The sequence below is a fragment of the Triticum aestivum genome, chromosome 1D (genome assembly GCF_018294505.1).
Source record: "Triticum aestivum cultivar Chinese Spring chromosome 1D, IWGSC CS RefSeq v2.1, whole genome shotgun sequence".
Taxonomy (NCBI): Eukaryota; Viridiplantae; Streptophyta; class Magnoliopsida; order Poales; family Poaceae; genus Triticum; species Triticum aestivum.
The window spans coordinates 35,323,961-35,340,379 of record NC_057796.1 but is presented as its reverse complement, the minus strand read 5'-3'; positions in this window follow the sequence as shown (position 1 = coordinate 35,340,379).

Sequence of the window (16,419 nt, the reverse complement as noted above, 5' to 3'; positions counted from 1 at the left end):
AGGAACCACCTTGGTACATTTTCCTAAACGTATTTCTTCCTCTGAAAAATTTCTGAAATTTTTAGTGACTCAAAATAAAAGTGAATCAAACTCAACAAGATTGATAGCAACTACTCCCACAAGTGCCTAGAGGATATATCTTGCATTAAAACTACTTTGACCATATAAATTTGACATGCAAGCTCAAGAATAGGGTCACCTAAGCAGCAAATATTTGCAATGAATAAAGCACTAGAACAATAACTAATTGGACCAATGGAGGAGTCACATACCGAAGAACAATCCCCCAAAGCAGTTTTGTGAATGGAGCTTTGAGCAAGGAGATCGAAAATGGCAGCAAGATGACCTAGAACACGGGTTTGAGCTATGGGAGGATTTTTCTGGAGGAAGAAGAAGTGAGTGGGTGCTGGAATAAGTGGAGGGGGGCCACATGGGGCCCACGAGGCAGGGGGTGCGCCCTGCACCTCGTGGCCAAATGGTGGATCCCCCTGGTGTGTTCTCAGTGCCAGATATTCTTAAATATTCTACAAAAAATCATATATAATTTTTAGGACATTTGGAGAACTTTTATTTTTGGGGTATTTTTTATTGCAAGGATAATTCAGAAAATAGACAGAAAATACTATTTTTGCTTTATTTAATCTAAATAACATAAAGTAAAAGGAGGGTACAGAAAGTTGTGCTTTCTAACTTCATCCATCTCATGCTCATCAAAAGGAATCCACTAACAAGGTTGATCAAGTCTTGTTAACAAACTCTTTCCGAATAACATGGAACTGGAGAATTTTTGATAGCACTAGGTTACCTCAACGGGGATATGCACGTCCCCAACAATAAGAATATCATATTTCTTCTTGAAAGTAGGAAGAGGAAAATCAAAACCTCCAATAGTAATAGTTGAAATTTTTCCAATAGAATTGATACTATGGACTTGAGGTTGTTTCCTCGGAAAGTGTACCGTATGCTCATTACCATTAACATGAAAAGTGTCATTGCCTTTGTTGCAATCAATAACAGCCCCTGTAGTATTCAAAAAGGGTCTACCAAGGATAATCGACATACTATTGTCCTCGGGAATATCAAGAATAACAAAGTCCGTTAAAATAGTAACGTTTGCAACCACAACAGGCACATCCTCACAAATACCGACATGTATAGCAATTGATTTATCGGCCATTTGCAAAGATATTTTAGTAGGTGTCAACTTATTCAAATCAAGTCTACGTATAAAGAGACAGGCATAACACTAACACAGGCTCCAAGATCACATAAGCAGTTTTAACATAGTTTCTTTTAATGGAGCATGGTATAGTTGGTACTCCTGGATCTCCTAGTTTCTTAGGTATCCCACCTTTAAAAGTATAATTAGCAAGCATGGTGGAAATTTCAGCTTCCGGTATCTTTCTTTTATTTGTGACGATATCTTTCATATACTTGGCATAAGGATTCATTTTAAGCATATCAGTCAAACGCATACGCAAAAAGATAGGTCTAATCATTTCAGCAAAGCGCTCAAAATCCTCATCATCCTTTTTCTTAGATGGTTTTGGAGGAAAAGGCATGGGTTTCTGAACCCATGGTTCTCTTTCTTTATCGTGCTTCCTAGCAACGAAGTCTCTCTTATCATAACATTGATTCTTTGATTGTGGGTTATCAAGATCAACAGCAGGTTCAATCTCTACATCATTGTTATTACTAGGTTGAGCATCAACATGAACATCATCATTAACATTATCACTAGGTCCATGTTCATTACCAAATTGTGTTTCAGCATCAGAAATAGAAATATCATTGGGATTCTCAGGTCTGTCAACAACAGGTTCACTAGAAGCATGCAAAGTCCTATCATTTTTCTTATTCTTCTTCTTAGAAGGACTAGGTGCATCAACATTAGTTCTCTGAGAATCATGCTCAATTCTCTTAGGGTGGCCCTCGGGATACAAAGGTTCATGAGTTATTTTACCCCCTCTAGTCACAACTCTAATAGCATTATCCTTTATCTTATTATTTAATTCATTGAGCAAATCATCTTGTGCTTTAAGCACATGTTCTACTTGAGTGGTAACCATAGAAGCATGTTTACTAATGAGTTTAATTTCACCTTTAATGCTAGACATATAATCACTCAAGTGTTCAATCATATAAGCATTTCGTTTCAAATGTCTACCAACATAAGCATTGAAGTTTTCTTGTTTAACTATAAAATTATCAAACTCATCCAAACATTGGCTAGCAGACTTATTACAAGGAATATCACCTTCATCTAATCTATAGAGAGAATTTACTTTTACTACCTGTGTCGGGTTATCAAGACCATGTATTTCTTTAATAGGTGGTAAATTCTTAACATCTTCAACTTTAATACCCTTTTCCTTCATAGATTTCTTTGTCTCTTGCATATCTTCAGGACTGAGAAATAGAATGCCCCTTTGCTTTGGAGTTGGCTTAGGAGTTGGTTCAGGAAGTGTCCAATTATTATCATTACTCAACATATTATTCAATAGCAATTCAGCTTGATCGACAGTTCTTTCCCTGAAAACACAACCAGCACAACTATCCAGGTGGTCTCTGGAAGCATCGGTTAGTCCATTATAAAAGATATCAAGTATTTCATTTTTCTTGAGAGGATGATCAGGCAAAGCATTAAGTAATCGGAGAAGCCTCCCCAAGCTTGTGGGAGACTCTCTTCTTCAATTTGCACAAAATTATATATTTCCCTAAGGCAACTTGTTTCTTATGAGCGGGGAAATATTTAGCAGAGAAGTAATAAATCATATCCTGGGGACTACGCACACAACCAGGAGCAAGAGAATTAAACCATGTTTTAGCATCACCCTTTAATGAGAACAGAAATAACTTAAGGATATAGTAGTAACGAATTTTTTTCTCATTAGTGAACAGGGTGGTTATATCGTTTAATTTAGTAAGATGTGCCACGATAGTTTCAGATTCATAGCCATAAAAAGGATCAGATTCAACCAAAGTAATTAACTCAGGATCGATAGAGAAATCATAATCCTTATCAGAAATACAGATAGGTGAAGTAGCAAAAGCCGGGTCATATTGCATTCTAGCATTCAAAGACTTTTCTTTCAGCTTAACTAACAGTTTCTTAAGATCATATCTATCCTTGCAAGCAAAAAAGTCTCTAGCAGTTTCTTCATCCATAACATAACCCTCAGGCACATAAGGCAATTCATATCTAGGGGGAGAATCTTCATCATCACTTTCATCAATATTATCAGTTTTAATAATTTCATTCTCTCTAACCCTAGCAAGTTTTTCATCAAGAAATTCACCTAGTGGCACAGTATTATCAAGCATAGAAGTAGTTTCATCATAAGCATCATGCATAGCAGAAGTGGCATCATCAATAACATGCGACATATCAGAATCAATAGCATGTGTAGGTGTCGCAAATTTACTCATAACAGAAGGTGAATCAAGTGCAGAGCTAGATGGCAGTTCCTTACCTCCCCTCGTAGTTGAGGGATAAATCTTGGTTTTTTCGTCTTTCAAGTTCCTCATAGTGATCAACAGATATAAATCCCAAGTGACTCAAAGAATAGAGCTATGCTCCCCGGCAACGGTGCCAGAAAATAGTCTTGATAACCCACAAGTATAGGGGATCGCAACAGTTTTGCAGGGTAGAGTATTCAACCCAAATTTATTGATTCGACACAAGGGGAGCCAAAGAATATTCTCAAGTATTAGCAGTTGAGTTGTCAATTCAACCACACCTGTAAGACTTAATATCTGCAGCAAAATATTTAGTAGCAAAGTAGTATGGAAGTAACGGTAACAGTGGCAAAAGTAACAGTAGCAATTTTTGTAGTAATTGTAACAGTGGCAACGGAAAAGTAACTAAGCAAAGATCAATATGTAAAAAACTCGTAGGCATTGGATCAGTGATGGATAATTATGTCGGATGCGATTCCTCATGCAACAGTTATAACATAGGGTGACACAGAACTAGCTCCAATTCATCAAATGTAGGCATGTATTCCAAATTTAGCCATACGTGCTTATGGAAAAGAACTTGCATGACATCTTTTGTCCTACCCTCCCGTGGCAGCGGGGTCCTATTGGATACTAAGGGATATTAAGGCTTCCTTTTAATAGAGTACCGGACCAAAGCATTAATACTTAGTGAATACATGAACTTCTCAAACTACGGTCATCACCGGGAGTGGTCCCGGTTATTGTCACTTCTGGGTTGCCGGATCATAACACATAGTAGGTGACTATTGACTTAAAAGATAGGATTGATATCTACTACGCAACCTTCTTCTTGTAGACGTTGTTGGGCCTCCAAGTGCAGAGGTTTGTAGGACAGTAGCAAGTTTCCCTCAAGTGGATGACCTAAGGTTTATCAATTCGTGGGAGGCGTAGGATGAACATGGTCTCTCTCAAACAACCCTGCAACCAAATAACAAAGAGTCTCTTGTGTCCCCAACACACCCAATACAATGGTAAATTGTATAGGTGCACTAGTTCGGTGAAGAGATGGTGATACAAGTGCAATATGGATGGTAGATATAGGTTTTTGTAATCTGAAAATATAAAAACAGCAAGGTAACTAATGATAAAAGTGAGCGAAAACTGTATTGCAATGCTAGGAAACAAGGCCTAGGGTTCATAATTTCACTAGTGCATGTTCTCTCAACAATAATAACATAATTGGATCGTACAACTATCCCTAAACATGCAACAAAGAGTCAGTCCAAAGTCACTAATAGCAGAGAACAAACGAAGAGATTATTGTAGGGTACGAAACCACCTCAAAGTTATTCTTTCGGATCGATCTATCATAGAGTTCGTACTAGAATAACACCTTAAGACACAAATCAACCAAAACCCTAATGTAACCTAGATACTCCAATGTCACCTCAAGTATCCGTGGGTATGATTATACGATATGCATCAAACAATCTCAGATTCATCTATTCAACCAACACATATAACTTCAAAGAGTGCCCCCAAGTTTCTACCGGAGAATCAAGACGAAAACGTGTGCCAACCCCTATGCATAAGTTCACGAGCGGAACCCGCAAGTTGATCACCAAAACATACATCAAGTGGGTCACGTGAATATCCCATTGTCACCACAGATAATCACATGCAAGACATACATCAGGTGTTCTCAATTCCTTAAAGACTCAATCCGATAAGATCACTTCAAAGGGAAAACTCAATCCATTACAAGAGAGTAGAGGGGGAGAAACATCATAAGATCCAACTATAATAGCAAAGCCTCGCGATACATCAAGATCGTACCATCTCAAGAACACGAGAGAGAGAGAGAGAGAGAGAGAGAGAGATCAAACACATAGCTACTGGTACATACCCTCAGCCCTGAGGGTGAACTACTCCCTCCTCGTCATGGAGAGCATCGGCATGATGAAGATGGCCACCGGTGAGGGTTCCCCCCTCCAGCAGGGTGCCGGAATAGGGTCCCGATTGGTTTTTGGTGGCTACAGAGGCTTGCGGCGGCGGAACTCCCGATCTATTCTGTTCCCCGAAGTTTTTAGGGTATATGGACATATATAGGCGAAAGAAGTCGGTCAGGGGAGCCACGAGGGTGGGGATGCACCCGGGGGGTAGGGCGCGCCTCCCTGCCTCGTGGCTTCCTCGAAGCTTCCCTGACGTCTACTCCAAGTCCCCTGGATTGCTTCTGTTCCAAAAATAACTCTCCCGAAAGTTTCATTACATTTGGACTCCATTTGATATTCCTTTTCTTCGAAACACTGAAATTGGCAAGAAAACAACAATTTGGGCTGGGCCTCCGGTTAATAGGTTAGTCCCAAAAATAATATAAAAGTGTTTAGTAAAGCCCATAAACATCCAAAACAGATAATATAATAGCATGAATACTTCATAAATTATAGATACGTTGGAGACGTATCAGCATCCCCAAGCTTAATTCCTGCTCGTCCTCGAGTAGGTAAATGATAAAAGAAATAATTTATGAAGTGTGAATGCTAGCAGGTGCACAAGTTTGATCAATGATAATTTCAGTCACCTTTTCTAGCATCATTATATATCATAACAGTAGCTCAACTCATAGAACTTCTCCTGATCATGTAACAAGCTATTCACATGTTAAAGTGTAGATCATAACTTTCGTGAAAACTAACAAACCGTGGTATTAGTCATCAAACAATTACAATTCATCTTATTTTCAGAAAGGGTCTATGTCAGAGCTTTGATTCAGCAAACTTCACATACTCAACTATCATTTAGTGTTTCACAATTGCTAACACTCACGTGATATTTATGGGTTCAAAGTTTTAATCAGACCCAGAGAAAGATAGGGGCTTATAGATTCGCCTCCCAACCTTTTACCTCAAGGGTAATCTCAACAATAATAGTTCATGATGCCTTACATCCAATTGGATATATATATCAGGATCTTTCCAACACAATGTGCTTGCCAAAGGATAAAATGTAAAAAGGAAAGGTGAAGATCACCATGACTCTTGCATAAGGTATAAGAAAAGAATAAAAGATACACTACAAAAAAAAGACACATCCATGACATTTTGGGCTGAACGAAAATCTTTTCTGTCATACTTATGACACTTCTATGACGATAATTGTGACAAAACACGGTATCATCATAGATGTGGTGGGGTCCTACTTCTATGACAAAAAATCATGACAGAAAATGGGCTTTTCGTCCTGGGCGGGCCGGAGACGCAGTTGCATGACATTTTTGGTCCGTCCATGATGGAAAAAACCGTGGTAGAAGTGAGGGCGAGGAAAATATCGGGGTGTTCCCGGTCACGGTTGGTGGTCGGGGCCGAGCAATGCGCGTTTCTCTCGTACATGCACGCGCGTGGGTGTGAGGCGTTGGGCTCTTACTGAACCCGAGCGAGGCGTTGGGATCTAACTGATCCCGAGCGATTGAACTGCAGGCTACGCGTTACTGAACCCGAGCGATCGATCAATGGCTGTTAACTGAACCCGATCGAGCGATTCCTTCGCTACTGCTGCTAACTGAAGCCGATCGATGCTGCCTCTGGATGAACAGTGAGCATTGCTGGGGGGTTTGGATGAACAGTTCCCGGTGGGGGTGGATGAACAGGACCCCGTGGCGTTGCCTCTGGATGAACAGTGAGCGTTGCTGGGGGGTTTGGATGAACAGTTCCCGGTGGGGGTGGATGAACAGGACCCCGATCGTTCGAGCCGGTTGGGGCTGGATGAACAGGACCCCGTGGAGGGCAGGATGAACAGGACCACCCCGTGGAGGGCAGGATGAACAGTAGACAGTGGTGAGCTGGATGAACAGTAGCCCGTGGAGGGGTGGTTGAACAGGAGCCCGTGGAGAGGGCTGGTTGAACAGTAGCCGGTGGAGCGGCGCGCAGTGGAGGCTGGATGAACAGGAGCCCATGGATGAACAGTCGTAGGTGGAGGCTGGAGGAGGTCGACGGTGGATGAACAGTAGCCTGTGGAGGCTGGAGGGAGTCGATGGTGGAGATGAACAGTATCCCGTGGAGTCCCGTTTTGCGGTACGCCACACCCCTCCCGATCAACAGGACCCCCGTTTCGACCGTAGCGCTCCAACACAAGTCTGTTTCCTCCGTTTTGCAGTACGCCACACCCCTCCCGATCAACAGGACCCCCGTTTCGACCGTAGGAGGTCCGTTTCCTCCGTTTTGCGGTACGCCAGACCCCTCCCGATGAACAGGATCCCGTTTCGAACGTGGCCTGTCGAACACAAGGCCGTTTCCTCTGTTCTGCGGTACGCCAGGCCTCGTTTCCATCGGCTATTCCGTCCAAGCCCTCCCGATGAACACGACGACGCATTCCGTTCTGACCCAGCCGGTTGGCTCCCCATGAACACGACGACGACGCAGTTTCTCCGTTCCGACCCAGCCATGTACACGAGCCATGGCCGTACGTATGCGCGAGTAGGCATTCGAGACCCTGCCCGTATGTACGTACGTGGCCATATTTTCTTTCTTGCACACTGGCCGCTGTACGTACGTGTACATGCTACGTGTGCGCCTCTACTACGACACGTGCGCGCCTCTACATCGACCAGTATGTGCGTACACGTTCGCGACCAGAATGACAACGCTACGTACGCTTCGACTAGGTGGGTCCCGACTGTCAGGCGCTTCCTTGCCTGCGAAGATGTAGCTGGTGGGTCCCAGCAGTCAGGGGGGCGAATCGTTTTTTCTGCCCGGACGCACTTCCTTGCGTGCGAAGATGTAGCTGGTGGGTCCCAGCAGTCAGGGCGAAACGTTTTTTTTGCGAAATACGGTGGCCCGTCCGGTGGGTCCCCGCTGTCAGGTGGAGGAATAATTATTTTGCGCGTAATAAGGAGGCACTTCCTTGCTGCGGCCGTGGACCCAGCTATCAGCCTCTCCACGTATAGTCCACGTCCAATGGAAGCCGTTCCTTGACCACGCCGCGCCGAGAGCACCAGGGCGGTGGACGACGGCGAGGCCTAGGAAGGGGACGACGCGGAGCCGGGGAAGACGCGGCAGTGGAAGCCCGCGCAAAGAGGAGTACGAGGGTTCACTGGTTCGGCTGCGGTGTGAGGCTGCCGTTGCCGCAGGGCCTGGCCAGCGGTGGGAATAGTAGGGGGCAGTGAGGCCTCCGCGGCAGCACAGCCGGCCACGGGAGGCAGGAGCATGCGGCACGACCGGCGCTGCTTTGGGCGGCTGGAGCAACAAGACCAGAGGTTGAAGAAGCACTACGGCCGTTGGATGGACATCGTACGGTCACTGGAGCTAGAATCGTTCAGATTGACTAAGTTGACAAAGCAATCCGTCCCCGTCAACTTAGTAGGCCCACATGTCAGCCTCGCACCAACGTGGGTCCCAACTAGCAGGGGGGTATTCATTTTTTTGTGCGTAATAAGGAGGCACCTCCAGTGGGTCCGAGCTGACAGCGGGGGGAATTTTTTTTGGAAAATACGTTGGCCCGTCCGGTGGGTCCCAGCAGTCAGGGGGGAAAAGTTTTTTTTGCCAAATACGGTGGCTCGTCCGGTGGGTCCCTGCTGTGACGTGGAGGAATAATTATTTTCCACGTAATAAGGAGGCACTTCCTTGCGGCTGCCGTGGACCCAGCTGTCAGCCTCTCCACGTACAGTACTCTTCCGATGGAAGTCGTTCCTTGACCACGTTGACCACGTCGCACCGAGAGCACCAGGGCGGTGGACGACGGCGAGGCCTAGGATGGGAACGACACGGAGGTAGGGAATACTCGGCAGTTGTTTCCCACGCGGAGGGGAATACGACTGTACGAGGGTTTACTGGTTCGTCTGCCGTCGCCGGAGAATAACAGCAGGTGTGGGTGAGTAGAGGGATGGCTAGGCCAGCGATGGGAGTACGGTGGGGCGGTGAGGCCTGCGCGGCAGCATAGCCGGCCACGGGGAGGAGGGAGCAGGCAGTGCCGCCGGCGCTTGTTTGAGCGGCTGGAGCAATAAGAGCAGAGATTGAAGAAGCACGACGGCCGTTGGATGGACATCCAACAGTCACAGCTTGTGCGTCAACCTTTTTTTTAGGAAAGCCTCAAATCTGTGGAAAACAGCATACAACCCATCTGCCATTATTTCTAATAATTTACAGCCCATTTTCTAATTCTTAATGTTTTTTTTGGAGCCCATATTCTTTTTGTTAGCATTACAGCCCATATTGTGGCCACGGTTAAAAAATTATACGAAATTTTGCATATTTCGGTGCGGTGTGAACTGTTTTTAATCCCGAAATTTCGAGTCACATTCAAACTGATTTTAAAAATAAATGTATATCAATATAAAATCCAACAAATTGTCCACGCATAAAAATTAATGCAATTTAAAATCTCGAAATGAAAAAAAGAAATTTGAAACTAATTGCCGGTTTGATGTGTTTTAAAAATGTACAGCCCATTTCTCATTACTGATAGGCTATTTTCTTGGCCAACCGAATGAAGCTCTCCTCGTCTTGAAAGATTTGCAGCCCAATAGGCCTGACAAAGCAACTTACTTGCCAAATCACAAAAAGACTCGGCTGTGGCCGTGGACCCAGTTGTCAGCCTCTCCACGTACAGTACTCTTCCGATAGAAGTTGGTCGTTGACCACATTGACCACGCCGCGCCGAGAGAACCAAGGCGGTGGACCACGGCGAGGCCCAGGAAGGGGACGACGCGGAGCCGGGGAAGATGCGGCAGTGGATGCCCACGCGGAGAGGAGTACGAGGGTTCGCTGGTTCGGCTGCGGTGTGAGGCTGCCGTCGCCGCAGAATAACAGGGGGTGTGGGTGAGTAGAGGGATGGCCTGGAGAGCGGTGGGAGTAGTAGGGGCGGTGAGGCCTCCGCGGCATCATAGCCGGCCACGGGAGGCAGGAGCACGCGGCACGACCGGCGCTGGTTTGGGCGGCTGGAGCAAGAAGACCAGAGGTTGAAGAAGCACTACTGCCATTGGATGAACATCGTACGGTAACTGGAGCTAGAATCCTTCATATTGACTAAGTTGACAAAGCCCTCCGTCCCCGTCAACTTGGTAGGCCCACAAGTCAGCCTCCCACGATGTTGGGTTCCAGCTGGCAGGGGGAGTATTCATTTTTTTGTGCGTAATAAGGAGGCACTTCCTTGCGTGCGAAGATACTGGTGGGTCCGACCTGTCAGCGGGGGGCACGTTTTTTTCGCGAAATACAGAGACCCTTCCGGTGGGTCCCAGATGTTAGGTGGAGGAATCAAAGACTTGAGAAGGCGTACAGAACAAGCTAGTGTACCAGTAAAGAGACGTTGCTGAGTTTTAGAAAAAAGAGAGACGTGCTCCTGTAGCTGGTTCGAATCCAAACCTAGACTATGACTATATATGGTGCTATGCTACTCCGCAAGTAATGAAACTGACATATCCAATGTTCGCTTCTCCTCTTCTCTACTTAGCATCAGAAGCTCTGGCCGCAGCAACCATGTCCGCTGGCTGCTCGTCCACCTGCTCTTCAGCAGGCAACAACCAAATATGCGCCAAGTCGCAACCCGTACCATCGCCTGTGGGTCTCATCACACCCCCGCCGACACGCGCACCACAGCCGGTTGCTCATCGCAACCCGCTGTCGTTGGTGTGGTGCCACTACTGCAAATCACGCAGAGTCATACGTCGCGTCTCAACCACAATCCTCAACCCTGGCCGAGTCTTCTACAAATACCCGAATCATGGGGTAATAATATGTTTAAGTGTTGTTCTGCTGCTTTCAGTTGCTGATTTTTTTAATAGTTTGGTAGATGATCTTCCAATTTGATTCGTGCAGAAAAGGAAGATTCATGTGATTTGTATTTCTGGGAAGTTGCTGATGTGGGGGAGTGCAACTACGCTGATTATTTGGTTAGCCGAGGAATCCCAATACCAGCAACTTGGGGTGTTGGACAAGTAACTGAAGGAACGGCAGAAGAGGAAGATGCAGAGCAGAAGGTTAAGGATGCAGTTCCTCTGATCATGGCCAAGCAACAGCTGCTGAACGGCCTTGACAGCAATGAGGAGATGAAAGAGCTTGTGAAGATAATGGGCAAAATCGATGTGCTCTGTAGGATGATTGTCTCTTTATTTGAAGTGTATGTAGCACTCGTGATGTATTCAGTAGCTATGACATGAGCACTTTGCTGAAACTAGTAATGAATGAAACCTGTGTAGCAGGCTGGGCGTAGTGTTGTGAACATCTAATGATTTCTATTAACGGAAATCAGGGGGTATCCCCTTTTGCTCATAAATAAATAAATAGCAGAGGCCCTTTTGGTAATAAATAAATAAATTAGCATAGGACCTGTCGAGTCAGCTTTGTTCTCATTCGAAGACGTCGAGCAAATTGCAGTCCAACAGCAAACTATGTCATCAAATTTTCACAGCCAAATATGAGTACAACTAAACAACAATGTCATCATGTTTTAGTCATCATACAATCACCAAACACAAATCAGCATACATAACAAGTGATGTTCTCACAGGAAAATACTAAACAACATGTTCATCAGGTTTCAGTTGTCATAGCAAACACAATTTCACATAGTAGAACAAAAAAACGTCTTCTGACAGGCAAATACGACAAAAGAAATGTAATCATCATCCGCAGCAGCAGCGTCAACATCTTCGCCATGTGTATCAGTCAGAATCGTAATTCCCCATGGTGTCATCTTCTTGTTCGTCCTCAACGTCCTCGAACGTTGGCTTCTTCTTGATCAACTCTTGTATGTCCATAGCACGACAGGCAATCTTTTCGCCGGCGTCGTTGACGTGATGGTTCCCAAAGATATTAGGAACATCTGTGTTATCTTGTACATCAGGAGCAGTGAAAGCATCATCTTGTTGTGCAAATTCATTAAACGAATTCCTCTGCTCAAACCTTTGCACTACTCTCCAGTCATCGCTACGTGCAAATGTGTCTTCCAAGAAAAATATATGTGTTGCTTGATTTGCCAAAATAAAAGGCTCGTTGGTCTGGTACGCCGCCTTGACATTGATGGATTTGAAATAATCATCAGCTCTGGCTTTTGCGATCCTGAAAAACAGGTTATACCAACGTCAGCACAACAGAACCACACACCGATGATCCTCGAAACTAGAGATATACTGCAACTGAACAATGTCTGTTATGTTAGCATACATTTCAGTTGTCTCTTTGTCATACGTATCCGTGCTCATGATGGCACTGTTTTGTGTCTTCCTGCCTTCGTCTCGTGCAAGGGTGTTGTAGCGCACATCTCCAACAACGCAAGATTCATAATGTCTTACCCGAGTATCAGGACCCATTGCTAGTGAGTAAAGGGCATCATCAACTGCCTGCCCATCCTCCCGCATCTTCTTAACCTATGGTTAGAAAATAGACAAGCTGATCATCTTATGTACTCAATATATTAAAAAACTGACAGTGCAATTCAAAAGCTTACATGGCTCTTGAACCATTTCGCAAATCCTGCCATAACCAGTTTGTCAATGTTTCTTGGATTTTGCGGCAGTAACTCCTTTTTGTAGATGCTGCACAACATGGTGATCGCGTCAAACATCTAAATATATAAGAATGTGCTGCAAGTTTAGTAGATTACGATGTATAAGCTGCAGTACTTAGCACTTACTTGATATAAGGTAGTATCTCAGGACAGTTATTCAACACATACCAAACCATTTTGTCCAAATCTTTAGGTTTGTCCTCTTGTCGACTCTTCCCTGTAACTCAAACAGAATAATCGAAAACATTGATCCCGGGATTGTCTTCATCCACGTCTTTGCTAAGTTGATTAGCTGTTTCAATGTATTTTGAGCAGAATGTCAACGCTTTTGTAGCAATGTAGGCCTCTACAATGGAACCCTCGGGTCTAGCTCTGTTCCTAACATAGCCCTTGAAAGTGCCTAGCCGCCTTTCAATAGGGTACATCCAGCCATACTGTACTGGACCTCTAAGTAGTGCCTCATCAGGTAGATGAACAGCCAAATGCACCATCACATCAAAGAAGGTTGGAGGATATATCTTCTCAAGGTCGCATAGGATAGTTGGTATCTTGTCTCTAAGACGCTCCAAAGAATCTATCCTGATATTTCTACTATAGAGTTCCCTAAAGAATTGTCCCAACTCTGCAACTACTCTGTATAAGTCAGGGCGGCCCAATCCTCTAAGGATAACAGGTAAAACCCTTTGAAGTAGGACGTGGCAGTGATGAGTTTTCAACCCTTGTACCTTGTCTCCATCTGCACTAACTCTCCTTTCAAGGTTGGAAGCAAATCCATGTGGGAATCTCACACGTGATAGGACCTTGCAGAATTCTTCACTTTTTACCTTGTCCAAGACGTACACAGCCGGTGCCATATCCCGTGGTTTACCTTCATCTTACACCTGCAAATCCTTGCGGATACCCAGGTGTGTCAAATCAATCTTAGATTTTAAGGTATCTTTCGTCTTGCCTTCAATATTAAGAAGTGTGCTGATAATGCTGTCACATATATTTTTCTTGATGTGATGTTATGTCGCAGATCCAAATCTTTCCAATACTCCAAGTCCCACAAAGTGGACCTGCGGGTAAACAATAATCTCTCTTCTGCCCAGCCACGCTCCCTTTTCCCGCTACCATTATCAGGATGGTTCCCTGGTGTAATATGCCTGACCTTCTCTAATTCCACTTGCAACTCATCGGCGGTGAGCCTCTTTGGCGCATCACGGTTTTCATGCTTTGCATTGAACACATGTCTTCGGTATTTTCTAGGATGCGGCTTTTCCTTGGCAAGGAAACGGCGGTGTCCAATGTAACAGATCTTGCTAAGTATTGCGTATGACAGCGGATTCCTGTCACAACGAACACATGCATTGTAACCATGTGTCGTTCGCCCTGACATAGTGCCCAAAGCCGGATAATCATGGATGCACCAAATTATAATAGCACGCAGAAAGAAATCAGCTGGTGGGCTGCTATATAGGTCTCGAGTGAGAACACCCCTCCATAGCTGTTGAAGTTCCTCCACAAGAGGCTCCATGAACAAATCAAAATCCTTTCCAGGACTTTTTGGACCTGGGATGAGCAAGGCCATCATGTAGTTTGATTCTTTGGTGCAGACATTTGGAGGCATGTTGTAAGGGATAACAAGCACTGGCCACATGCTATATGTGGCGCTCTGGTGGCCAAATGGGTTAAATCCATCTGAAGCTAAGCCAAGTCTAATGTTTCTCGGGTCAGCAGCAAACGTTTCGTGCTTCTGATTGAAGCTTTTCCACTCACTACCATGAGATGGATGGCTCATTACATTCTGATCTCTGAAATCCTGGTTCCTAGAATGCCATAGTACATCCTCTCTTGTTTCAGCATCATGAAACAACCTCTGCAATCTTGGTGTAATTGGAAAATGTCTCAGAAAATTATGAGGAATCCTCTTCACAGCATCGCCATCTTTCCATCTTGATGATTTGCATTTCGGGCATTCACTTAAGTTGGCATAATCCTTCCGGAACAGAACACAATTATTCTTACAAACATGGATCATATCATATCCAATCCCAGCTGCACGAAGGAAATTCTTCATTTTACTGTAGGTGTGTGGCAGCTCAGACGCATCTGGGGAAGCTTTGCGGAAAGCAGCCAACATCGCATCGGATGATTTGTTGGTCATTCGCTCAGATGTCTTCACCTGAAGAAAGGTGACCATAGCTGAGAATACTGACAACTTATTTCCTGGGGTGACAGCCACGTTGCATTGTTCCAACATGTGGGCCCACCATTTTTCTTCTGCAGGTGAAAGTTCACGGAATGCACGAGCATTTCGTAGCATTGTTTCAATGTTGGGATAATTAGATTTATGCCCCTAGTTGTGTCCCACTCGTTTGTTTTACCCCTAATTCCCAAAAGTCACCAGTTCTGTCCAAGTCACTTTGCTCCTCTTATGCTTTTGCCCTTTGACCATTTGACCGTCAGTTTGAAAACTTCATAACTAATTCATACTGAATCAGAAAAAATGCAAATAAGATACCAAAATGTTCAGAAAAACATCACCTATATGTTAGTGTCACTTGCATTCATGAAAAAAGTGTTGGAAAGTGCACATCCGAGTTTTAGCTCTTTTGATACCACCATGAATAGTGAACTCTAAAAAAATTCAAAAAAAAATCAAAAAAAATTTGGTGGCGAAGAACAACAAATGTTCTAATTGCTTGCCAAGTTTCATTAGGGAACGACATTCATGGAAGTCGTGGCAAAAAAATAATCTATTTTGGAGTGTTGATTGTTTTTTTTGCCGCGGCACCCATGAATGTTATTCCCTGATGAAACTTGGCAGGCACTTAAAACATTTGTCATTCTTTGCCACAATTTTTTTTTAATGTTTTTGAACTTTTTTTTATTTTACTATTCATGGTGGTAGCATAAGAGCTAAAACTCGGATGGGCGCTTTCCAACACTTTTTTCATGAATGCAAATGACACTGACGTATAGGTGATGTTTTTGTGAACATTTTGGTATCTTATTTGCATTTTTCTGACTTAGTATGAATTAGTTACGAAGTTTTCAAACTGATGGTCAAACGGTCAAAGGGCAAAAGCATAATAGGAGCAAAGTGACTTGGACAGAACCAGTGACTTTTGGGAATTAGGGGTAAAATAGACGAGTGGGACACAACTAGGGGCATAAATCTAATTATCCCTTCAATGTTGGTCAGACTCACTGGCTCCGCCACCACCTCCTCCTCCTCTTCCACCTGAGCAGCAGGCAGATCAAGATGGTGATCTGCTGCTTCCACGTAGTCAATAACATTGACGTTCACAGCTTCACCATGATGAACCCACCTAGTATATGTGACCGACATCCCATACAAGTGTAGATGATTTTGCACAGTTGACTGGGGTCTTGTAACTGAATTCATACAACTGCTACACGGGCAGAGCACATATGATTTTGGACCACCGTACTCAGCTCTGATAAAATTCATGAAGTTTTCAACCCCCTCGACAT